This window comes from Pan paniscus, chromosome 3 (genome assembly GCF_029289425.2).
Source record: "Pan paniscus chromosome 3, NHGRI_mPanPan1-v2.0_pri, whole genome shotgun sequence".
NCBI lineage: Eukaryota > Metazoa > Chordata > Mammalia > Primates > Hominidae > Pan > Pan paniscus.
Window position 1 is genome coordinate 121,322,297 of NC_073252.2, and position 25,192 is coordinate 121,347,488.

General features: G+C 39.6%; 1 long non-coding RNA gene across 3 annotated transcripts in view; it reads left to right on the top strand.

Moving 5' to 3' along the window:
• LOC117980058 (uncharacterized) overlaps positions 1–25,192 on the top strand; it is a 334,342-nt gene that overhangs the window by 53,096 nt on the left and 256,054 nt on the right. For 2 of the 3 annotated variants that reach the window (XR_004671184.4, XR_010112019.1), the window contains exon 2: positions 13,627–13,710. This is a non-coding gene — a long non-coding RNA (uncharacterized LOC117980058). Of the gene's footprint in view, positions 1–3,507; positions 4,356–13,626; positions 13,711–25,192 lie in introns of those variants that run through there. The other variant, XR_010112020.1, reaches the window with a different exon arrangement.

Genomic DNA, 25,192 nt, shown 5'->3' on the forward strand with positions numbered 1-25,192 from the left:
GGCATTGTTTCATTGGAATTTGGGAGCCACCAATGATTTTTGAGAGCACAATTTTGTCAGTTATGTTTTACATGCAGCTGTGAGTACAGGGACCTGAGAAATAGTGGCTGAAGTACAGATGAGTTATTCTCATGTACAAGACTCTGGAGTTGGGCAGTTCAGAGCAGGTGTGTCAGCTCCATGCAGTCATGCAGGGATCCAGGCTTCTCCTATTTTTCTGCTTTTCTGTTCTAGTGGAACAGGCTTTAATCTTCAGTTACCTCATGGTCTGAAATGACTGCTGGACCGACCCACCATGCTTGCATTGCAGGATAGAAGAAAGAGGAAGAAGGCTGGGCGTGGTGGCGCATGCCTGTAGTCCCAGCTACTCAGGAGGCTGAGGCAGGAGAATCGCTTGAACCTGGGAGGCAGAGGTTGCGATGAGCTGAGATTGCACCATTGCACTCCAACCTGGGCAACAAGAGTGAAATTTCATCTCAAAATAAAAAAGTTATCATTATTATTATTTTTACATTTCATTGGCCAGAATGTGAGTCACAATATAGATGTTATTATTTATTTTATTTATTTATTTTTTGAGACAGAGTCTCGCTCTGTCGCCCAGGCTGGAGTGCAATGGCACAATCTTGGCTCACTGCAACCTCTGCCTCCCAGGTTCAAGTGATTCTCCTGCCTCAGCCTCCCGAGTAGCTGGGATTACAGGCATGTGCCACCATGCCCAGCTAATTTTTGTATTTTTAGTAGAGACGAGGTTTCACCATGTTGGCCAGCCTGGTCTAGAACTCCTGACCTCAGGTGATCCACCCGCCTCGGCCTCCCAAAGTGCCGGGATTACAGATGTGAGCCACCGCGCCTGGCCAATATAGACTTTATTATGAGCAGCAGTGTGACTCAGTTGAAAGTAAGAGTTCTGTTCTGGGGTCTCCCATACAGGTGTGAAATGACTGGAACTCAGCTCTGGATTCATTTATTCAGTGGCAGTAGATGGAAAACTATGGTCTACCTGGAGGGAATGAGGGCCTGAAATGGAGTGACCATGGGAACATGGGTAGGTTACAGAAGGGAAAGCCAATGCAGAGGAGGGCCGACAGGATTCTCCAGGTGTGATGGGATTTGCCAGCTGGCGTGAGGGAGTGGGAGGATACAAAAATCACACCTAGCTTGGGAACCATGTGAAGAGGATGCTGGTGATGCCATTGACTAAAGTAAGGACGTTGGAGTTTTAGGAAAGAAGGTAATGAATTAGGTTTTGGACATGTTGAGTTTGTCCAACAAACTGCAGTTTATTTGCACCAGGACTGGAGCTTGGGGAAGTTTGTATTGTACATTTCTAAGTAAATATAAAGTTGACCTTTTTTTAATCTTAATGTCTCAGATGCTTTATTGGGCTTCATAAGTTGTTACTTAGGGGACTCTGTTAATCATAATGGAGTAAGGCAATGGGTTTACCTTTTCCCTTCTCTGCTGGACCCAAACTCCAGAGAAATTCTTTCCCACCATTGGGTTTAAGGATCCTGAGAGTCATGACAAAGATGATGTTCCAGGAAAATGCCTATTTCTTAAAAGGACTTTTGCCCAGAATACCTATGTGTTCTTCCACCCCAATGAGCTCAAATGTGAACAAAGCAGAAAGCTCTTCAATTGTAGTCCAGAGGCATTTCTTAGTAGCATCCCTTATTTCCTTTTTGCTCTGAGCCTCAACCTGGCTCCACTTGATCTTTCCTGTCTCGGACCCATTGTTTGAGTGCAACAGACTAAGTGAGGGCTGCCCCATGTATTAAAGAGGGATGTAAGTAGAGAGTCATAGTCAGCATCCCTAGGTCCAGGAGAAAAGCTTATAATGGAAATATGGAAGGGAGGGCGAAATTGGATGGGGCTTGGGGACACATAGCAAGGTTAATAGTAATGGTGGTCAAGAGACTAAGAATTAAGGCAAGGGCTCTTGAGCTCTGGCAGCAGACTTTAAGTCCATGAACATGGGGCATTATGGAGAAAGCTTCTAGTGTATCTTGCCTAGGTAAAAGCAGCTCCTTAAGTGAGAAAATCTGGGTCAGATAATCCCAAGGAAAGGCCTCAAAAAAGACATGTTCAGCAAGAGAAGAGAGAGTAGTCTCTGCCCAGTCTGTGTGTAATGTATAGTGTTAGTTACTAGTATGCCTAGATAATAACACTATAGATCCTAGATACTAACACTATAGATCCAATGTAGGTTGGATAGCCTTTTCCTTCAGATTTTTGAAGGCATTCAAATTTTGCTTGCCTGATGTTGTTCACTTGCCTGATGGCTCCAGGTATTGCTGCTGAGGGGTGGGATAGCAATCTGACTACTTGTCCTTTATTTGTGGCCTTTTTTCTCTTTCAGAAGCTTCAGGACCATCTCAATTTGACATGGAAGTGCTTTGCTGTAAATCTTTTATTATTCATTATACTTTCCACCTAATGGACCCTCACTCATATCTCTTAGGTATGGGGAACTTTCTTTCTTTTTTTTTTTTTTGAGACAGAGTCTTGCTCTGTCGCCCAGGCTGGAGTGCAATGGTGTGATCTCGGTTCACTGCAACTTCTGCCTCCTGGGTTCAAGCAATTCTGCCTCAGCCTCCCAAGTAGCTGGGATTATAGGCGTGTGCCACCATATCCAGCAAATTTTTGTATTTTTCGTAGAGACAGGGTTTTACCATGTTGGCCAGGCTGGTCTCGAACTTCTGACCTCAGGTGATCCGCCTGCCTCGGCCTCCCAGAGTGCTGGGATTACAGGCATGAACCACTGTGCCTGGCCTGATGGGGAATTTTCTCACATTATTTCTTTGATAATTTCTTCCATGATATCGTCTTGTCTCTCTTTCTGGGAATCCTGTTAGTCACATGCTGCATCTCCTAGACATTTTTTTTCTCCAAATTTTCATCCCTTTTCCTTTTATTCTGAGGATCTTAGTATTGCCTTCTCTACAAGGCAATTAATTTTTTTAAGTTGCCTTATAAATGCAATTTTTCCCCCTATTGTTATCGGAAGGATGGCTATGGTCCCCCACGAGTGGAGATGGGAATTGGAAAGTTTGATTTGGAAGCATTCTGAATTTTCCCCTCACTTGTAGCTAGTCATCACCCACATGGTTCTAGTTTTCCATGTGATTTGACACAACTGAAGTTCAGTGGCTCCTTGGATTGCTGAAATGAAATGGAGGCCTTCTTTGCAACCTGAGCTCTTCTAGCTTTCTGTTTCTCTGTGTCTTAGAACAGAAGTTCATGTTTTGGGTCAGTAACGTAAGTAAGAAATTGAAGAAGTAGATGATTACAGATGAATAACCTGTTGTTAGTAGTGTACATAGGGTGGTTTTAGATCTATGTAGATCATGATGATTTGGTTGTGTGGCTTCGGCAGCCAACCACCTAAATTACTTGAATGAAGCTTCTTTCCTGAAAGGAGCTTGGATTCATCTGAATTTCAGAGTACTTTCATTTGAATATCCTGTCAGCATAATTCAAATTTTAAAATGCTTGCTTGGGTATTGTATTTTTTAAATAGAATTTTAGCATTTAACAACATAAACCAAAATAATCTTCTCCTTCCACCTCTCCACTGAACCTGTAGAGAGTCAAGGCCTTGTCTGAGTCCTGTGTTCTTGCCCTCCCTGTGGCTGCTGGTTCTAACCCAACTCCAGCCCCTTAGCAAGTGCTCTCCTCCTTTGAGCCTGTGCTGCTATTACACACCAGGCTCGCCCATTTCCTAGGGTGTCTCTTGCTGCCTTCCATCCCCCTCCACTTCACCCTAACCCTCTTCCTCTTTCTCGCACTCTCTCATTTGGTGTTTCTCAGTGGGGTTTGTGGATGTCCCGCATCAGAACCACCTGGGGTCTGGCCAGGCCGACTGGATCTGAACCTCTGGGGAAGGGGTGGGAGCTGCAGAGGGGTCTGCTTGTTTTTCAAGCCCTCCTGGAGATTCTCTCACTCACCAGAGTTCAAGAGGCACTGCTCTAATTTTTTTTTTCTTCTTTTAGAGGCTGGGTCTCACTATGTTGCTTAGGCTGGTCTTGAACTCCTGGCCTCAAGCTATTGTCCGGCCTCAGTCTCTGAGTGGTTGGGATTACAGGCAGAACAACTGTGCCCGGCTCACACTGCTCTAATTCCTGATACCCACCCAGCTAAGTTCCTGATTCTGCTTTACACCCTTTGCCCTTTCTCTTAGGGAGTTCATACTCTCCAGCAGGCTTTGTTCTTCTGCTACCCAGAGGCCCCCCTCCAGCTCCCACCTCTTATCTAGCATCCAGCCTTCTATTTGCAGTTATTCCCAGGGAATCTCCTGCATGCTGGGTGTGACCACCCACACTTGTCATCTCTTGGAACAACATCCCCAGGAGGTAGGTATTTTTCTACCAGGTTATTTTGTAAATGAGGACATAGAGACTAAGAGGGATATATGTATGGTGATATTTGCTTTGTTAGAGGGAATAATAATAAATGTACATTGAATACTTGGATGAGAGAATGATTCACCTTGAATATACTATCTTTGTAGACTTGATATGAAACTTGGGTTTGTTGTTCTTTCTTACCTTACTTCTACTAGAACCACTGGGAGGCAGGAGAGGGGGAGAGAGATGAAAAATGCTGTGCAAAAGTTCTGCATTAACAATGAGAATAAAAAACCTGTGGGAACCTCCCTCAAAAATGACAGGGCTAACCAGGAGTGCCCTAACTGCAACTTTGCCCAATAGCATTTTTTTTTTTTTTTTTGAATTGTGTGGTGTTCATTGACTGTTGATTATTACAGAACTGGGTCAGTTGGAGGTCAGGGAGGCAGGGAAGGGGTAAGCTGTGGGCTGAGAGATGAAACAAGCGGTTCTACCAATCCATGTGAAACCTTTAGGGAGAATGTAGGGCTTTAAAAAACACATTTGGGAAATTTTCTTTATAAAATTATCAGAAGAGTAGATCACTGCCCTGTTTACACTTTGCATATGTAACAATACAAATGTAGAAAAATAACCCATTATGAGAAAGCAGTGAAAATAATTGCACATTAAGAGAGTTAGGTCACTGCTGGCCAGATCTGGCTATGATTTGCATCAGTTTTAGTTTTTCCGAAAGGAATGTTTGATCCAACAGAAAATGGGCTTTGAGTGTGCCGGAGCTCCTCTTTCTTCTCTTGCCCCCTCCTCTTCCCAGGTTGACGATGGATCCCCCAAGGCACTTGTTGCTTCCTCCAAAGGAGCTCCCCATTACAGCTGGAAGAGAGGCTTGTTTGTCCAGCTGTCTAACCTTTAGTTTTATCTGCCTCTTGTTGACCTCTTAGTTTTATAATGAGTCAGTTTATTTGCTTGTACAAATTGAGTTTTCTTAGAAATATAACAGTTAGAAAGAGGCCAATGTTTTGTTTCCTCTTATGAAGGAGAAGTAGCTATGGGACCGGGCACGGCTGAGGCTGTTCATTCCATGACAGTCCCTGTTGTTGGTTTATTTTAGTACCACGTAGTGAAGCCTTGTGGGCAGAGAAATATTGTCTCCCTTGTCGGAGGTAGAAATATCTGCAGGGTTTACAAGCTAATTACTTCTCGATTCCCTGGGAGTTCTAAGAATTTGCTTAGCAACTGGCCTGACCAGTCTCCCCCTAGCTGCCCCCCAACATGACTACACTTACTGGTGGGGCTGATGGAGCAGTTTTCGAACTAAACAAGGATTAAGCATTTTGTGAAAATGGTGCCAGTCTTTTCCTCGATGGGACCTGAGCCTGTAACCTAGTCCAACAAAACGAGGGAGAACAAGCCAAAAAAAACCTTTTTAAGAAACAACACAGGCAGTAGGAAATCATACTGGTCAGGGCTTGTTTTCCTGGCGTGGGGCCTCATTCCAACCTGTTGCAATCAGCTCTAGAGTGTCTATAGGGACACCCTGGTGCAGGGGCCCCGCGGACGAAAGGAACTTTTACATTTCTGTTTGACTGGGCTGCTTGCCAGGGACTAAGTTCAAAGTGCAGTTTCCAGTAATTTGCTGAGACTTCTCTGTGGGTTTGATAGGCCAGGACAGAAGCCTGCAAGCCGAAGTAATATTTCCTGATTTCTGTCATTCCTTAGGAAGAGAAGGAAGGTTGTTGAGGGACTAGGGATTGGAGACTTTTGTTGGCTCTGAGAGCAGATTGGACCCCCACTTCCCCCTGTCGACCCCAGCCCCTTCTCCTCAATCCCGTCTAGGGCCATTGGCAGCCTGGCACTAGATGGAATCACACGGGCTCCCTCTCAGAGCAAACGTGAGGTATGCATTCCATGAGCCAGCGAAAGCCTGCATTGATTTACTGCATGCTAGCATTATTTGGAGCTATAAAGTTGTCGAGTAATGGCAATATGTTCTTGTTTTCTCATATCTGTAGGATGAAAGTGAACATTTTTATAATCCTTCTCTCCTCACCACATTTAGTTCCTGGTGTTAAACATGTGGGCTTGATTAAAGGGGAAAAAGAACTACAAAAAGTTAGATTTTTACATTCTACTTACAATGCCTCATTCCCTCAACCATCCCCTTCCCAGAACACTGATGGCAAGGCCCACATTCTTGTCATTTCCTCTTTGTCTCTCCCCTTCTCCCTGCCCTGTGTCTATCAGAGGACTCGATGCATAATAATTCAAAATGAATCTTTATTAAATGAAGGGGTAGGTAGTGGTGGAATCTCACTTCAAAGAAGGGTTGGGTAGAATGATATCGTTTCTATGTCTCGTAGAGGCTCACAGGAATAGTGCTTTATTGATTTTGATTACAACTGCTTTTCTACAGCAAGAAATTGTGTTGCAAAAATGTTTGCTGTGGTCCCCATATCAGTCACTCTTTACATGGAAAGGACTCAGTTGAGCATGAAAGACATTAGGAATTGGGGAGAGAACAGAGAGGTAGTGGAGCACAGCTGAACTCTCCAAGATTCTTTAGCCCTGTCATCAAGTTGCAGTCACCTTTTATTATGATCACTCACTACCTCAAACATCTGTATACCCAAACCAAAGCGAACCCCAGGAATACACAAAGAGGGTGGCGTAAAAGGGGTAAATAGCCTGTAGGAGTTACTTCCTTCTTCCCCGACAAAGTTCCTTGACTTACTTCCTTAGTTCTCCTGCAATATACTTTTCATTCGCTAATGTGCCTCTGAAAGACTGACTATATGTGCTGCTTTTCCTCTAGCCTGGAAACCGAATTATAGCAATTTAACATTATAACATAATTCTACTGCAATAAAGCAATTTGGGGCTGGTGGTAGTGATGGAGTGGATGTTGGCGGCAGTGGGAGCAGATAATTTATTAGAAGGGAATTTTTCTGCATCTGTTTAAGAAATGCCAGGATAAAGCCATGTTAGTATGAAATCTTATTTAAATATTTTTATTTGAGGATTGGAACCATGTGAAACCATCTATATATGTATCTATGTGATGCCAAAAGAACTAGTTAAAGGTTTTAAAAAAGGAGACTTTTTCATTATTTGAACTTGTATTACACAAATAATGGTTTATGTACTTAATTGGCTTTTAAAAAACCTACATGAATGAATTGACTATTTGCTTTTTACAATGTGAAGTTAAAAAACGAGTCTCAGCTAGGTGCAGAGTGAGCCTGTAGTCCCAGCTACTTGGGAGGCTGAAACAGGAGGATTACTGGAGGCTAGGAGTTTGAGGCTGCTGTGATCGTTCCTATGAATAGCTACTGCATGCCAGCTTGGGCAATATAGCGAGACCCTGTCTAAAAAAAGTCTCAAATATTTATTAATCTTTAGCTATGGAAAAAAAACTGTGACAAATTGTCTATAAAACCAAGCACCTAGCTGACTCTGTAGGTAGGTTTCAGGGAAAAGGAGAGCAAAGAAAGATGAATTTAAAAATTATACTTGGCCGCTGATGGTCCACACCATGGTGTAATGAAATTGGGTAATTTAGATTCTTGAGTAAAGACAATTTTCTCATCATCAGACAGGTCTCTTGGGGAGGGACATGGATTTCCCAACATATATCTGACTACTACACATCTCTGTTCAAAAGAATACAGACATCTATCTGCAAAAGATCGTGGCCTTAAAATTGGTTTAAAGCATGTATTACTTCCTGCCAGTTCCTGTATGTGCTCGTGATTGGGGGATAAGATTAACTGCATCCTGCCTCCTATATCTATAATGTTAGGCATTTGACATTTATGGAGATAACATTGGCAGCTTCATCTGTTCATAAGGCATCCTAAAGGTCCATCATATTATAATTTGCAATATCCATGGCACCCAAAACTCTGAAATTTCATCTTGTGTGTGGCAGCAAGCCCTTGTGCAGTGAATAAACTACCCAGCCACCTTAGTGGTCACACCTCAGCACGACTGTTGTTCTTCACACATCCTGATAGATGCAGCCAGTACTCTGCTGGCGTGATCAACATTTGGTTCCTTTGTGAAAAGTGACCTCTAAACAAAGTCACTTGAGACTTTCTTCGATGGAAATGACAAATGAAGGCTGAAGATATGAAAGTTCTTAGTGAGAAAATATTTTTACACACTTTTAAGTTCTGTATTTTAAATTTCATTAACTTATTAACAGGCCTAAGGCTGGGCACAGTGGCTCACACCTGTAATCCCAGTGCTTTGGGAGGCCAAAGTGGGAGGATCGCTTGAGCCCAGGAGGTTGAGACCAGCTTGGGCAACATAGTGAGACCCTCTCTCTACAAAAAATAAGATGTAGCCAGGCATGGTGGCGAGTGCCTGTAGTTTCAGCTACTTGAGAGGCTGAGGTGGGAGGATTGCTTGAGCCTAGAGTTCAAGGTTGCAGTGAGCTATGATTGCATGACTGCTGCACTCCAGCCTGGGTAACAGAGTGAGACTCTGTCTCTAAAAAAAAAACAACAAAAAACAAAAACCTACAGGGTCACTTACACCTAGACTTTTCAAATATACTTTCCTATAAGGAAGAGGATGTTATGTGATAGTGATATTTGAGAATTTGAAAATTTTTATGTTACATCAACTGCTTGGGGTCATACAGTTTTTCTTTTTTGTTATGCTTAGGATATCATGGACCATATTTTTGAAACTATCATGTTGTAAAAAAATTAATAAATATTTTGACTTTTTTTGGGTAAGGACTATCACAGACCTTTAACATTTAAATGATCAGTATTGAAGTGAGTGACATAAACAGTATATTTACAGTAGCACAAAGCTATATGCAGCGGGTAGTAAATGAATGAGTATGTCTTGATTAGAAAAACTCAGAAATGAAAAGCATTAGGAGCCAATTATTCATATTACTAAAGCATTTTCTCTCTGCAGCAGAGGGCTGGCTGCAGGTTGTGTTTCAGGTATGGGTGGCATTTCTTTGGTTCTTTGTTCTGCCAAATCAGTACTGACCACTCCCAAGCAGCCCTTCATTTTTACCCGATATCCAACTCTTCTTTTTCTGTTGGGCTCCTTTCTTCCGATTCAGTGATCTCAAAGCCAGGCTAACAACTGGGTGGGAAGAAGGAGGGAACCAAAATGAAATAAATGCCTTCCCTGTTTTACATACATGATCTCATTTCACCTTCATAAACCCCTCAGAAGTGAGGTACTGATAACACCCCATTTTGCAGATGAAGCTCAGGAATATTAGGTAACTTGCTCTAAGCCACACAGCAAGAATGTAGAGGGATTTACACCCTGGTTTGTGCAGCTATGAGGACGGAGCTCTTGCTCCTTCCCTGCAGCTTCCAACTAGGGGGAATTTAGCCTGTTTGTGATTTGGTGAAGGTCATTTTGTTGCCTTGTCCCTTGTCCCCTTAAGGATGGACCACATTGCTTCATTTTTAGTGACTTTCCCTGATACATTGAAAATATGTTTGAATTAAGGACTATATCTATGGCATAAAGCAAGGAACATCTGATTACTTTTTCCCTGTGACTATGAATGCTAGAGTTCAAGGATCACACAGTAAATGCACTTCCAGCAAAACTTTTTAATGACTGTCACCTTATTCTTTATTTTCAAAATAATCCTCAGATATTTTAGTCAAAAAGCTGTACATGTAGGCTGTAACTAAATTTATCACTATGCTCTTTGTGAAAATTTTTCAATTCAAAGTTTCATCCTCCTCCCCATCCTCAATAAATTTAATACGCCCATTACTTACTAACTGGGGATAGAAATAGCAAGTCATTATGATGTCTGTATTAACATCCAAAGCACACTGGGTTTCTTCCAGGATTTCCATATCTATTATTCTTAAAACATATAACTTTTAAAAGGCAAATGGTTTTCCCAAGCCAATTCTCTAATCACAGACATAAATTTCACTCCATTAAGGAAAGGAAACCAGGCAGTATGACTAAAGTTAGGAATATGATCAAATTTCAAGGGAGGAAAAACAAAGATTAGGCATGGAATTCTTTCCATTGCTTTTGCTTGTGAAACATGGTTAAAATAAAACCCTGCCTTCCTGCACACAAAAAACGTGCAGACCTTTAAAGTGAGAGGTTAGATTTAGATATGGATGCTGTCATCCCCTCTCTCTGGATTGGCAGGGTATTCTGCAGAGAAGCCAGGTCTGAGTGCTGCCTCCTTGCTTTTCCTTAGAATGGGTGAAGGGGTCGGGAGACTGGTGAGAGCCAGACAGACGCCTCTCCTGTCTCTTTCTTAGGGTGGTTAGAAGTTATTCAGTTGCATTTTCTCCCATGAAATACCTGTTGCATATTTACGAGTCCTTGAAATAATGACAGTCCCCTAGAACTGGTGATAACCAGGCAGGTCTATAAACAAGGAAAGGGGATGTGATGGGAAAGTCTAACTGCGTAGGCTATGGGTGATAGATTCTGTGGTATTCTTTTGATGGCTACTCCTGAAAATACTTCAGCCTCTCAAGGGTTGTTTTTAATGTTTATCAAGATTTTTCTTTATAGGAGTCCCTTTCAACTTATTAGACTTGCTTCCTTGCTGTTTTCTAAAAATTAAATGTGATCCACTATCTTTAAGAAATGTTAACTCTTCCACTGTCTGTACTAAGAACATGAGACAAGACCATTCTCTACCCCCCCGACTTATCGACAAGCAGCAAGCACATACATTTCTTTGAGAGTGTTCAGTGAGATGCACATTCTTGATTTCATATATATATATATATATGTATAGAAAATGAGATTTACCTTGTAGCTGATATACATTTATGTTGAATTTGAAATAGGTCAGTATAGTTATTGAGAAGGAAGAATTTTTTCAAGTTCTCTTAGTATCATAGAAGGAAGACAAAAAAAGTTTATTTAAAAAAATCTATATTTCTGGCCAGGCGCCATGGCTCATACTTGTAATCCTAGCACTTTGGGAGGCTGAGGTGGGTGGATTGCCTGCGCTCAGGAGTTTGAGATCAGCCTGGCGAACATGGTGAAACCCCATCTCTTCTAAAATACAAAAAATTAATGGAGTGGTGGCACGTGCCTGTAGTCCCAGCTACTTGGGAGGCTGAGGCAAGAGAATCACTTGAGCCTAGGAGGTGGAGGTTGCAGTGAGCTGAGATTGTGCCACTACATTCCAGCCAGGGCAACAGAGCAAGACTCTGTGTCCAGAAAGAAAAAGAAATAATAATAAAATCTGTATTTTTATTGTTGGTAGAAATGAGAATTATTAAGCCTTTTGGAAAGCAAAGTAACAATAATTATTAAAAACTGAAAATATATCCTTTCAGCCTAGCAATCTCATATTTGGAGGTCTGTATCATATTAAAAATATCTATAGTTATTACCAAGTGGCTGCCTATATTGCATTACCCTATTTTAACTCTCTGTATATGACTTACCATTATCTCCTATTTTTCATATTCTTCATTTATTCCCTCATTTGTTGATTGATTCATTCATTTATTGTCTTCCCACCAGAATGTGAGCTCTGTGAAAACAAGGACCTCATCTGTCTTATTCATCACTGGAACTCCAGCATCCAGAATAGTCCCTGGCACTGATGAGGCATTCAGTAAATATTAGTTGAATGAAAGAAATAAAAACACCCATAGATCAGGATGTATGACCAAGGATATTTATTGCAGCAGTATTATGGTGGCAAAAATCCAGAATCAAAGAGAATGTCCATTAGTGAGGGGCTGATTAGGACCTACACCACTACTGGGCTAAGCAGTGTGGCACAATGGTTAATGGTATGGCTTTAGTGTCGGATGCCTGGGCTGTAATCCATTTCTGTGTTCATCTTAGACATACAATGAATGGTCCTGGGAAAGATGTTTAGCCCCTGTGTCTTAGTTTTCTCATCTATAAAACGAGGACAATAATGACACCAATCTCATAAGGTTTTGTGAGACTCAAATGAAATGATATAGGTAACATATGTGGGAACAGTGCCTGGCACATTGTAATTCAATAAATAATAGTTATTCTTACCTCATGAAATAGTAAAGAGAATGACTTAAAAATCACTTGGAGGCATTTTCATGGTGCATAAGTTAGTGGCCAACACACAATGTAAAGCACATGTATTGCATGTTGCTTTTGTAAATCTGACACTGATAATAAAATAATCTCATATATATGTATATGATTGCTGTGTTTATAAGAGCATAAATTTATGGAAGATATATATTAGGTATATCAATCTGGGTGTGGGAAGAGAGTTTGCAGCAAATCTCATGTCTGTTACCTTAATCTTCTCCTGTTTTGGAAAGATGAACTCAAATCTGAGGGATTATATGAACCAAAGGTGCTGTAAACATAGGCAAATGGACCACAAAATTCTTGAAAATTGGAGAGAAGGGAATATAAATACCTATATCCACAGATGATTCAGCCATAGGAGACTATATGGACCCCAAATCTAGAAAAAGTTTTAAAATACCACTTTACAGCTGGGAGAGGTGGCTCACACCTGTAATCCCAGCACTTTGGCAGGCCGAGGCCGGTGGATCACCTGAGTTCACGAGTTCGAGGCCAGCCTGGCCAACATGGTGAAACCCCATCTCTACTAAAAATACAAAAAAATTAGCTGGGGGTGGTGGCAGCCACCTGTAATCCCAGCTACTCAGGAGGCTGAGGCAGGAGAATCGCTTGAACCTGGGAGGCGGAAGTTGCAGTGAGCCGAGATTGCGCCATTGCACTCCAGCCTGGACAACAAGAGTGAAACTCCATCTCAAAAAAAAATTAAAAAATATAAAATAAAATACCACTTTACTCATGTCAAAGCATCGTTCAAAAACCGCTATTCCATATCACTTATAAAGTCGAAATTCTTTAGGTTGGTCTTCAAGAGTCTCAATACCTGTGCTGACTCTCCCACAATTTCTTTAAACCAGCTCTGCCTTGGCAGTGTAGACCTCCCATTGTCAACTAAAAATCTATCTTCACCTTTGTTCATGCCTTTCTCCCTCCTTTTTTGGAATCTTACTCATCCCTTAATCCTTGGCTTAAGTCCATCTCCTCTGAAAGGATGTTTGAATCACCCTAATCTTCAGGGATTTCTTTACCTACGTGCCTGTGTTCTACTAAATATATCATTATGGGTGGACGCTGTGCCTGGTCACTTAGCACTTACCATGTGCTCTCTTAAACAGCCATTCATCTCCGTATGCAAATTTTCCTCCTTTCTTCAACTGGCAGACTTCTTGAGGATGAGGCTCATGACTTTTCCTTCCTTGTATTTCCACAGCTCCCAACATGTTCCTTGGATATAGCTGGCATGCAGTGAATATTTGTTGATGGATAGATATTTATAGCTGTTTTCTTGAAAACTGTAAGTATATAGTTATCCCATGATTAATGGATGGGTTGGAGCCCTTTAGTAGAAACCAATTTATTTGCATACAAGCTTATCTATCTAGATAAGAATGCTCTGCCTAAGTATGGAAAAAACTTGAAGAGCATTTCAAATCCTCAAAAATGTGTGTGCACTCAGTGATATGAATCCACATTTGCCATAAGCAGGATGAATGAAAAATGAAACTAAATGAGATATTTACATTTTTGAGAACTGGAAACAGTGAAATATTCATAAAGTTCATAGTAGTTAATACTTACTTGACTTTTATTATAAGCTATCTAAATACTTTATATATATTAACTCATTTAATCCTTAAAAAACCTTTAATTTTTAAAAAATTAAAAAAATTAGCCCACATTCAATGACTTATCTATTTTTAAAATGTTTTTGAGATAGGGTCTCACTCTGTCACCCAGGTTGGTGTGCAGTGGCACGGTCATGACTCACTGCAGCCTTGACCTCCTGGGCCCAACCATCTTCCTACCTCAGCTTCCCAAGTAGCTGGTACCACAGGTGTATGCCACCATACCTGGCTTATTACATTTTCTTTTTTGTAGAGACTTGGCTTCCCTATGTTGCCCAGGCTGGTCTCCAAATCCTGAGCTCAACTTATCCTCCCACCTCAGCTTCCCAAAGCATAGGGATTACAGGTGTGAGCCACTGTGCCCGGCCGTAGAGACACTATTATTAGTTCCATTTCACACAGGGTGCAACACAACTGACCTAGCTCCTACTTGTACCTATGAGTTTCTTTAAGCTGTTTAATTGAAATACAAATAATCTGATGATTTTTGATTTGTAATTTAACCTATATAACTACATCTGCACAAAGGACAAAACCCATACATCCAAGTGTTTTGTAAATGAAAGACTATGATTCTGCTTAAGGTGAGATTTAAAACTAATGAACTTGGTTTAAAGAAAAATTAATAAACATCACCCCCCAAAAGTTCTCTGCAGACATCTTCTAAAGAAACTATTTACATTTGATCTGAGAATTCTGTTACTGCCTTTCTTTTAGAATGTTTTAAAAAGTCAATCTATGCTTTTTAAAATAAATTGTCTCCATTATTAATAGTTACATCTGGTTTTAAACCAGAGACAGCTTTATTGTGCATTTCATTCAAATGATCTTGTCTGTAAGTATGATTTTACCCTCAAAGGCTGAAGACTTAGCCGTTAGCAAAAGGTGCTCCAAATAATTTTCTAATAGTCTCTAAAGAGAATTTTAAGACAAGAGTTCCAAAAATGTTGTCAACATTATGTTATCTAAATTCTGGGAAGACCAAGCGATTCTTCAAGGTCATACAGCGATTCAGGAACAAAGACAGTGTAAGAATCTAGCTAGGGCTTTTGACTCCTGTCCACTGTGTTTTCTGCTAACCAACACAACCACTAGAGGTCTCAGCGAGATACTTATGGGCTGCCCCCTAAAGGTGGTGGTAAGAGAAGAAACCCAGCGGTTTCATGGGGAGTACAGATAAGAATGTGACATTGACCTGAAGCCTCTACTGGGAGCAGCAGAGAGTGTCAAAATGTTGAGCATTGAAAGATTGACCAGTCTTCGTAGTCTTATTTAGCTGTTGTGTGTGAGAGAAGGAAGTTGTTGGATTTATATTGTGCTCCTCATTGAGAAGTAATAATGATTTCTCATGAGCCAGTCTTACGGGTTTGAATGCCCAGAAATTCTAAGTCAGGGTTTCAACCAATTTTGTGGACCCTGAACACTATAATAGCTAGCATTTAAGTGTCTACTATATGTCAGGAATTGTTTTAAGTACCTTACATACATTACTTCACTTAATCTTCATAACAACCCATTGAAGTAATGACTTTGTATCACTCCTATTTTATAGATAGGGAAGCTGAGTTACAGAGAGGTTTCACAACTTGCTTTAATTTGCTCAAGGTTATATGGCTATTAAATAGTTGAATTGGGATTCAAACCCAGGCAATTTGGCTTCAAAGCCTAATCAATTAAAAATTTATTATTAGTAATAAAAATTTCAAACATACATAAAGGTAGGAGAATAGTGCAATGGACCTCCCCATTTACCCATCTCCCACACTGACAGCAATCATTAACTCATGGCCAATCTTATTTTATCTATATTTCTACCTACTTCCCTGGTTGCCCAGCCCCTTTCCTGGATTATTACACACACACACACACACACACACACACACACACCCCTTTTTTTGGTCATTATTTCAATAGTTTTTGGGCTACAGGTAGTTTTTGGTTACATGAGTAAGTTCTTTAGTGGCAATTTCTGAGATTTTGGTGCACCCGTCACCCGGGCTGTGAACACTGTACCCAATTTGTAGTCTTTTATCACTCACCTCTGCCCCACTCTTGCCCTCAAGTCTCCAGAATCCATTATATCATTCTTATGCCTTTGCATCTTCATAGCTTAGCTCCCATTTATAAGTGAGAACATACGATATTTGGTTTTCCATTCCTGAGTTACTTCACTTAGAATAATAGTCTCCAACTCCATCCAGGTTGCTGTGAATGCCATTATTTCATTCATTTTTTATGGCTGAGTAGTATTCCATTATCTATCTATCTATCTATCTATCTATCTATCTATCTATCTATCTATCTATCTCACATTCTATTTATCCACTGGGTGGTTGATGGGCATTTAGACTAGTTCCATATTTTTGCATTTGCAAATTGTGCTGCTATAAACATGAGTGTGCGAGTGTCTTTTTCATGTAATGACTTCTTTTCTTCTAGGCAGATACCCAGTAGTGGGATTGAGGGATCAAATGGTAGTTCTACTTTTAGGTCTTTAAGGAATCTCCGTCCTGTTTTCCATAGTGGTTATACTAGTTTACATTCCCACCAGCAGTGTAAAAGTGTTCCTATTTCATCACATTCACACCAACATCTATTATTTTTTGATTTTTAAATTATGACCATTCTTGCAGGAGTAGGATGGTATCTCATTGTGGTTTTAATTTGGATTTCCCTGATAATTGGTGATGTTAAACATTTTTTTCCTATGTTTGTTGGCCATTTATATATCTTGTTTTGAGAATTGTCTAGTCTTAACCTTTGCCCACTTTTTGATGGGATTATTTGTTTTTTTTCTTGCTGCAGATTCTGGATATTAGTCCTTTGTCAGCTTCGTAGTTTACAAATATTTTCTCCCATTCTGTAGGTTGTGTGTTTACTCTGCTCATTATTTATCTTGCTATGCAGAAGCTTTTCAGTTTAATTAGGTCCCAATTATTTATTTTTGTTTTTGTTGCATTTGGCTTTTGGGTTCTGGGTCATGAACTCTTTGCCTAAGCTAGTGTGTAGAATAGCTTTTCCAATGTTGTCTTCTAGAATTTTTACAGTTTCAGGTCTTAGATTCAAGTCTTTGGTCCATCTTGAGTTGATTTTTGTATAAGGCAAGAGGTGAAGATTCAGTTTCCTTCTTCTGCTTGTGGCTTGCCAATTATGTCAGCACCATTTGTTCAATAGGGTGTCCTTTCCCCACTTTATGTTTTTGTTTGCTTTGTCAAAGATCAGTTGACTGTAAGTATTTGGCTTTATTTCTGGGTTCTCTATTCTGTTCCATTAGTCTATGTGTCTATTTTTATACCAGTACCATGCTGTTTTGGTAACTGTAGCCTTGTAGTATAGTTTGAAGTTGGGTAAAGTGATGCCTCCAGATTTGTTCTTTTTGCTTAGTATTGCTTTGGCTATGTGGGCTTTTTTTTGTTGTTGTTCTATATGAATTTTAGAATTGTTTTTTCTAGTTCTGTGAACGAAGATGATGGTATTTTGATAGGAATTGCATTGAATCTGTAAATTGCTTTTGTCAGTGTGGCCATTTTCACAATATTGATTCTACTCATCCATGAGCATGGGATGTGTTTCCATTTATTTGTGTCATCGATAATTTCTTTCACCAGCGTTTTGAAGACTTCCTTGTCAAGATCTTTTACCTCCGTGGTTAGGTATATTCCTAAGTATTTTATTTTATTTTATTTTGCAGCTGTTGTAAAATGAATTGAGTTCTTGATTTGTTTCTCAGCTTGCTTGTTGTTGGTGTATAGCAGTGCTGCTTATTTGTGTACATTGATTTTGTATCCTGAAACTTTACTAAATTCATTAATCAGATCTAGGACCTTTTTGTGTGAGTCTTTAGGGTATTCTAGGTATGCAATCATATCATTGGTGAACACTGACAGTTTGACTTCCTCTTTAGTGGTTTGGGTGCCCTTTATTTCTTTCTCTTGTCTGATTGATCTGGGTAGGACTTCCAGTACTATATTGAATAGAAGTGGTGAAAGTGGGCATTGTTATCTTGTTCCAGTTCTCAGGGGGAATGCTTTCAACTTTTCCCCATTCAGTATAATGTTGGCTGTGTGTTTGTCATAGATGAGTTTTATTTCCTTGAGGTATCTCCCTTCTACGCCAATTTTGCTGAGGGTTTTAATCATAATGGGGTGCTCGATTTTGTCAAATACTTTTTCTGCATCTATTGACATGATCATATTATTTTTGTTTTAAATTTTGTTTATGTGATGTATCACATTTATTGACTTGCATGTGTTAAACCATCCCTGCATTCATGGTGTGAAACCCACTTGATCATGGTGTGTTATCTTTTTGATATGCTGTTGGATTCAGTTAGCAGGTATTTTGTTGAGGATTTTTATATTTATGTTCATCAGGGATATTAGTCTGTAGTTTCCTTTTTTGTTATGTCATTACCTCACAACACACAGATATTCTGTCATATTATTTATAAATATTTCTGTAAATATTGCTAAAAAGACTTAAAAAGAATCACACTCTTCTTCATAGAATGCACATAATATCTGTATTTCTCCATTTTGTGACATTAGTAGCTTTGATGATTATTATCTAGATTGGTGGTATTCCATTTTATCATTTCTTCTCCATTTATTTGCTGGAATACTTTCTATTATATTAGCTGTTTGATTATTCTGAGGGACAGTTTGCATAGGGAAGGCCAGATGGATGCTAGATCTATATTGACCCCAACTCCCCCCCCCCTTTTTTTTTTTTTTTGTGACGGAGTCTCGCTGTGTTGCCCAGGCTGGAGTGCAGTGGCGTGATCTCAGCTCACTGCAAGCTCCACCTCCTGGGTTCACGCCATTCTCCTGCCTCAGCCTCCCGAGTAACTGGGACTACAGGTGCCCACTACCATGCCAGGCTAATTTTTTGTATTTTTAGTAGAGATGGGGTTTCACCGTGTTAGCCAGGATGATCTTGATCTCCTGACCTCATGATCCACCCACCTCGGCCTCCCAAAGTGCTGGGATTACAGGCGTGAGCCACCGTGCCCGGCCACCAACTCCCTTTTTTAAAACTAGTTTCAGTGAGTTGGTTTCTTAACATTGGCCAAGTCAGTCACTTAGTTTTTAAATGTCATAATGAAGTTATGAATGTTTAAACCTATTTGAATTTATTTGATGCATCTTTTAAAAAATCCATGCTCAAATTGTCTCCAAGAAGCCAGTGGGAGCCTTTTCAAGTTAGGCTTATAAATCTTTCAGTCATCTTCAATAGCTCTCTAATTTTCTGGTATGACAGGATGTTCTAGGCTTATCTTGTACATTTCTGGCCCTAAACCAGAAATTAGCTATTTTTCCAAGGAGCTTGAGTTTCCTTATGGGAAATGGTATTTTTTAGAAACCACAACCTAGATATGACGACTGCTCATTGATACTGAATTGGTTTATGTTTTAGCCTGCCTCCATTCTTTTCTCACTTCCTCCGTTCCTTCCTCTCTTCCTTCTTTTTCTTTCATTTTAAAGAGAAAATAAATGATTAGTTCTTACTGAGAATTACTTACTTGTTTTATCTTTCTGTATAAATTTGTGTCTAATTAATAATTGGTTTAGAATAATATAAAATATTATTAAAATACAATTGTAAAACAACCGTTTGAATTTATTTTGCAGTTCTTTTCATCTTTAGAGTATATACCAATAGGGATGTAGAAATCATTGTCTTTTAAAGTCACTTGAAAAAAATAGGTAGTTAAATTTATTTGCTTCATTTTGCTTTAGCGTTGTAGTGTAGTTATTTTAGATTTATTTAATTTTGTTTTTAAAAATTTAATTATTTTTTAGAATTGACAAGTAAAAATTGTATATATTTATGGTGTACAATATGATGTATATATATTTATGGTGTACAATATGATGTATATATATACACACACATATGTGTGTGGAATGACTAAGCGATTTTAAATAAGCATTACTTCACATACTTATTTTTTGTGGTGAGAACACTTAAAATCTACTTTTAGTAATTTTCAGATATACAATATGTTGTTATTAGCTGCAGTCACCATGACATACAATAGATCTCTTGAACTTATTCCTTCTGTCTAAGTGAAATTTTGTTTCCTTTGACCAGCATCTCCCCAATTTCTCCACCCCTCGGCCTCACTCCTGTTTATATGACTGATTTTTTATACTCTACATGTAAGTGAGGTCATGTGGTATTTGTCTTTCTGTGCCTGGTTTATTTCATTTATCACAATGTCCTCCAGGTTCATCTATGTTGTTGCAAATGAGAAAATTTTCTTTTTTTATAAGGCTGAATTGTATTCCATTGTGTACACATACCGTATTTTCTTTTTTCTTTTTTTTTTTTTTTGAGATGGAGTCTTGCTCTGTCACCCGGGCTGGAGTGCAGTGGCATCATCTCAGCTCACTGCAAGCTCCACCTCCCAGGTTCACACCATTCTCCTTCCTCAGCCTCCCAAGTAGCTGGGACTATAGGCGCCTGCCACCATGCCTGGCTAATTTTTTGTATTTTTAGTAGAGACGGGGTTTAACCATGTTGGCCAGGCTGGTCTCGATCTCCTGACCTCGTGATCCACCCGCCTCGGCCTCCCAAAGTGCTGGGATTACAGGCATGAGCCACTGCGTCTAGCCACATGTACCATATTTTCTTCAGCCATTCACTCTTTGATGCACGCTTACCATGATTCCATGTCTTGGCTATTGTGAATAGTACTGTAATGAACAGGGGCTGACGACATCTCTTCAATATACTGATTTTATGTTGTTTAGATATATACCCCAGTAGTGGCTTGTTGGATCATATGGTAGCTCTATTTTTAATTTTTTGAGGGACCTCCATACTGTTTGTGTATAATGGCTATATTTATTTATATTCCCAACAACAGTACAAAATGGTTCCCTTTTCTCCACATCCTCACCAACACTTAATCTTTCATCATTTTGATAATAGCCTTACTTTTGTTTTAAAGTTATATAAAACAAAGTATATTCAGAGAAGTTGGCCTCCAATCTCTGTCTCCCCTCTCCCATAGGTAATTTTTAAAAACTTCATGGTTTATCTTTCAATTTTATTTTACAGGAGCAAATATGTATAGATACTTGCATCTCATTCACATCTACTTTCTTAGATAAATGTAAGTTTACTATACACATTTTCCTCCACCTTATCTTTTTTAACTATACAATTTATCTCAGCATTCACTGCTTAGCAGCAGGTGCAGCTATCTCTCATCCCTTTTAAGTTGCGTAGTTTATTCAACCAGTCCCCACGTGATGGACATTTGAGCTGTTTCAAGTCTCACTTAAAGATTTCTGCATCTACTGATCAAAGCCTAAAGACATTTACATTGGATAAAAGTCTAATTCCAGCAAAGGGGCAAAATTAGATAAAATGACTTCTACAGTTTGGGTTGTATTCTCTTATTCATCATAGCATGTATAAAATAAGAGAATCTTCTTTGTTCAATAATACCAGGCTTAGGGTAACAACAGTAGGAGAATCAAGGCTATGTGGTTTTTTAACTAGCCAGGTGGTTCTTAGTCCTGAATACTCAGATTGGTGTGTTTCCCTGACCTTAACTTTTCATGTGTAGATGGTAATGTGCTAGGAGTAGCTAAATTTTCAAAAGCTCATATGCTTAAATGACACAAATATTACCAATGGACAGCTGGCCTTTCATATCTTCTGGTTCTGCATCCACACATTCAACCAAATGCAGATTAATGTATTTCCAAAAAAAGAGCCAATAAAAAATACAAAACATAATACACATTTAAAAAAATATGCTTAACAACAATTTACATAGCATTTACATTGTATTAAGTATTATAAGTAACCTAGAGATGATTTAAATTATATGGAACAATGGAACAGAACCCAGAAGAAAAGCCATACCCCTACAGCCATCTGTTCTTCGACAAAGTTGACAAATATAAGCAGTGGGGAAAGTACTCCCTGTTCAATAAATGGTGCTGGGATAGCTGGCTAGCCATATGCAGAAGAATGAAACTGGACCCCAATTTTCATCATATACAAAAGTTAACTCAAGATGGATTAAATATTTAAATGTAAGCCCTCAAACTATAAGAATCCTAGAAGAAAACCTAGGAAACACCATTCTGGACACTGGCCTTGGGAAAGAATTTATGACTAAGTCCTCAAATGCAATCGCAACAAAACCAAAAGTTGACAAGTGGGACCTAATTAGACTAAAAAGCTTCTGCACAGCAAAGTAAACTATCAATAGAATAAATAGACAACCTACAGAATGGGAGAAAATATTTGCAAACAATGCATCTGACAAAAGTCTGCTATCCAGAATCTGTAAGGAACTTACATAATGGGACAAGCGAAAACCAAAGAATCCCATGAAAAAGTATGCAAAAGACATGAACAGAGGACACACAAATGGCCAACAAACATGAAAAAATATTCCACATCATGAATTATCAGAGAAATGCAAATCAAAACCACAATGAGATACCATCTCCTATGTCAGAACAGAAATTATTAAAAAGTCAAAAAATAACAGATGCTGGCGAGCCTGTGGAGAAAAGGGAGCATTTATACCCTGTTGAGTGGGAATGTAAATTAGTTCAGCCACTGTGAAAAGAAGTTTGGAGATTTCTCAGGGAACTTACAATAGAACTACCATTTGACCCAGCAATCCCATTACTGGGTATATATATTTAAAAAAATTGTTTTACCAAAAAGACACATGCACTCATATGTTCATTGCAGCACCATTCACAATAGCAAAAACATGGAATCAACCTAGGTGCCCATCAGCAGTGGACTGGATAAAGAAAATACCGTACATATACACTGTGGAATACTATGCAACCATAAAAAAGAACAAAATCATGTTCTTTGCAGCAACATGCAGCTGGAGCCCATGACCTTAAGCAATTGAATGCAGGAAGAGAAAACCAAATACCACATATTCTTATTTATAAGTAGAAGGCTAAATATTGGGTAAACATGAACATAAAGATGGCAATAATATATATTGGGGACTCCTAGAGGGAGGAGGCAGGGAGAGGGGCAAGGGTTGGAAAACCATTGACTACTATGTTCACTACCCGGGTGATGGCATCATTTGTACCCCAAACCTCAGCATTACTATTTGGGATCATTTGTACCCCAAACCTCACCAATATACCCATGTAACAAACCTGCACAGGTACCCCCGAATCTAAAATAAAAGTTGCAATTATAAAAAAAAAAGTACATGTGAGGATGTGCATAGGTAATGTGAAAATACTGCCTCATTTTACATAAGGGACTTGGGCAGATTTTGGTATCTGTTGGGGTCCTGGAACCAATTCCCCACAGATATGTAGGGAGGACTGTACTATTCTTGGCCCCTCTGTTTATTTATCTATTATCTTTTAAATATTTATCTTTTTAAATGTTTATTATCTTTTTAATAAAAATGTCTTTATTATCTTTTAAAGAATGAATCTACCTTTGTGCATTCAAATATCACTTATATGCAAATGACTTCAAAATAATCATCTTCAGCTCAGGGATATCTCCAGGCACCTCCAGCCCAAGACATCTAAAATTAAATGCATCATCTTGTATATTTTGCATACAATGTGAAAACATCTGCCCTATTGTCTATTCCTATTTTCAATAATGGAACCATTCTCCCAGGTTTAAAGCCACTGGTGATATATCCTTATTTATTTATTTAGCCTTTGTGCTATCTAATTTGACCAAGTCTCCTAGGTTAGATATTGATTTACCTGGGCCACATGAAAACTTGGTCATGACAATCATACCCCAAAGACACCTTTTGGAAAAAAGTCTGTAATAGCAGCAATTTGTCTTTGCCATTTTCTCATGGATCACTGTGTCAGATGAAGATATTAAAGGCATAGGGTCAAATGTGACTATTTGGAAGAAATACTGAATATGTGGAATAAAGGAATAAGAAAAAGGATTTCAAAAGCTGGTATTAATGAGGTCCACTTAAACAAACGAAACTGATTAAATATCCCATGTGCTTTTATGAGAGAGAGTGCCCAGATGTGAGAGGGCTTGAAGCCACACCCAGCAGAAACACTGAAGGGCCAGGTGTGACGGCCAGCAGGAATGAGTTCTGCTATGAGAAATCAACCTCCAGTCCTCGAAAGGCTGTCATTAGAAGTACTAGAACCGTCAATCTTGGGAAGTTGTAGGAAGCAGAACCAGCACTAGTAGGTGATAGAGATGTGTCATCCAGGTTCGGCAGGGAAGCAGTGCCACTTTGAGTGTGGACTGACATATTTATTATAGGAATTAAACCTTACTCAATTGTGGGAGGATCAGGGGAAAGGAAGGCCCAGAAAAGGGAGTTGGAGGATCAGAGTGGAAGTCATTCATTTCAGACATGACTGAAGCATTGGCCTGGGTGGGCAAGCTGGAGCTTGCAGGAAAATCTGAGAAGATGAACCCATCCAGCTGCTGACGTGGGACTGTGAAGAGAGAATCGGTGCAGTGTCTTTGGGAAGCTGTTGCCTCAGGGGAGCTACTGAGAATTTGTAACCTCAGGGGAGCTACTGAGAATCTGTACCCAAGTGACTGGTAGTGGACAGCTGCTAGTCAGCAGGGCTAATAATTGGAAAGCACTAAATATGGGTCTGAGGAGAGAGAGGACCACGTGGATCCTGCCACACTCCTCTGCGTCTTTCTGTCAGTATGTCTGAGAATGAAGTCTTCATTTCTGTCTCAAATCTTGCCTGAGTTCCTTTTCTGCAACTCTTGTTTTTTGAGACAGAGTCATACTCTGTCACCCAGGCTGGAGTACAGTGGTGCAAGCATGGCTCACTGCAGCATCGAGCTGCTGGGCTCAAGCAATCCTCCCACCTCAGCCTCCCAAGTAGCTTGGGACTACAGGCAAATGATGCTGTGCCTGACTAATTTAAAACATTTTTTGTAGAGATGAGGTTTCACTATGTTGTCCAGGATGGTTTTGAACTTCTGTACTTCAGAGATCCTCCCACCTTGGTCTCATAAATTGCCAGGATTACAGGCATGAGCTACTATGCCTGGCCTGGCTACTCTTGACACAATCCTAAAGGGAAAGGAATTATGAGAGATGTCCTTACCAGACTAACCAACTTGACTACGGCATACCCAGCACAAAACAGAGGGAGAATTTTACACAATGAAAGAGAA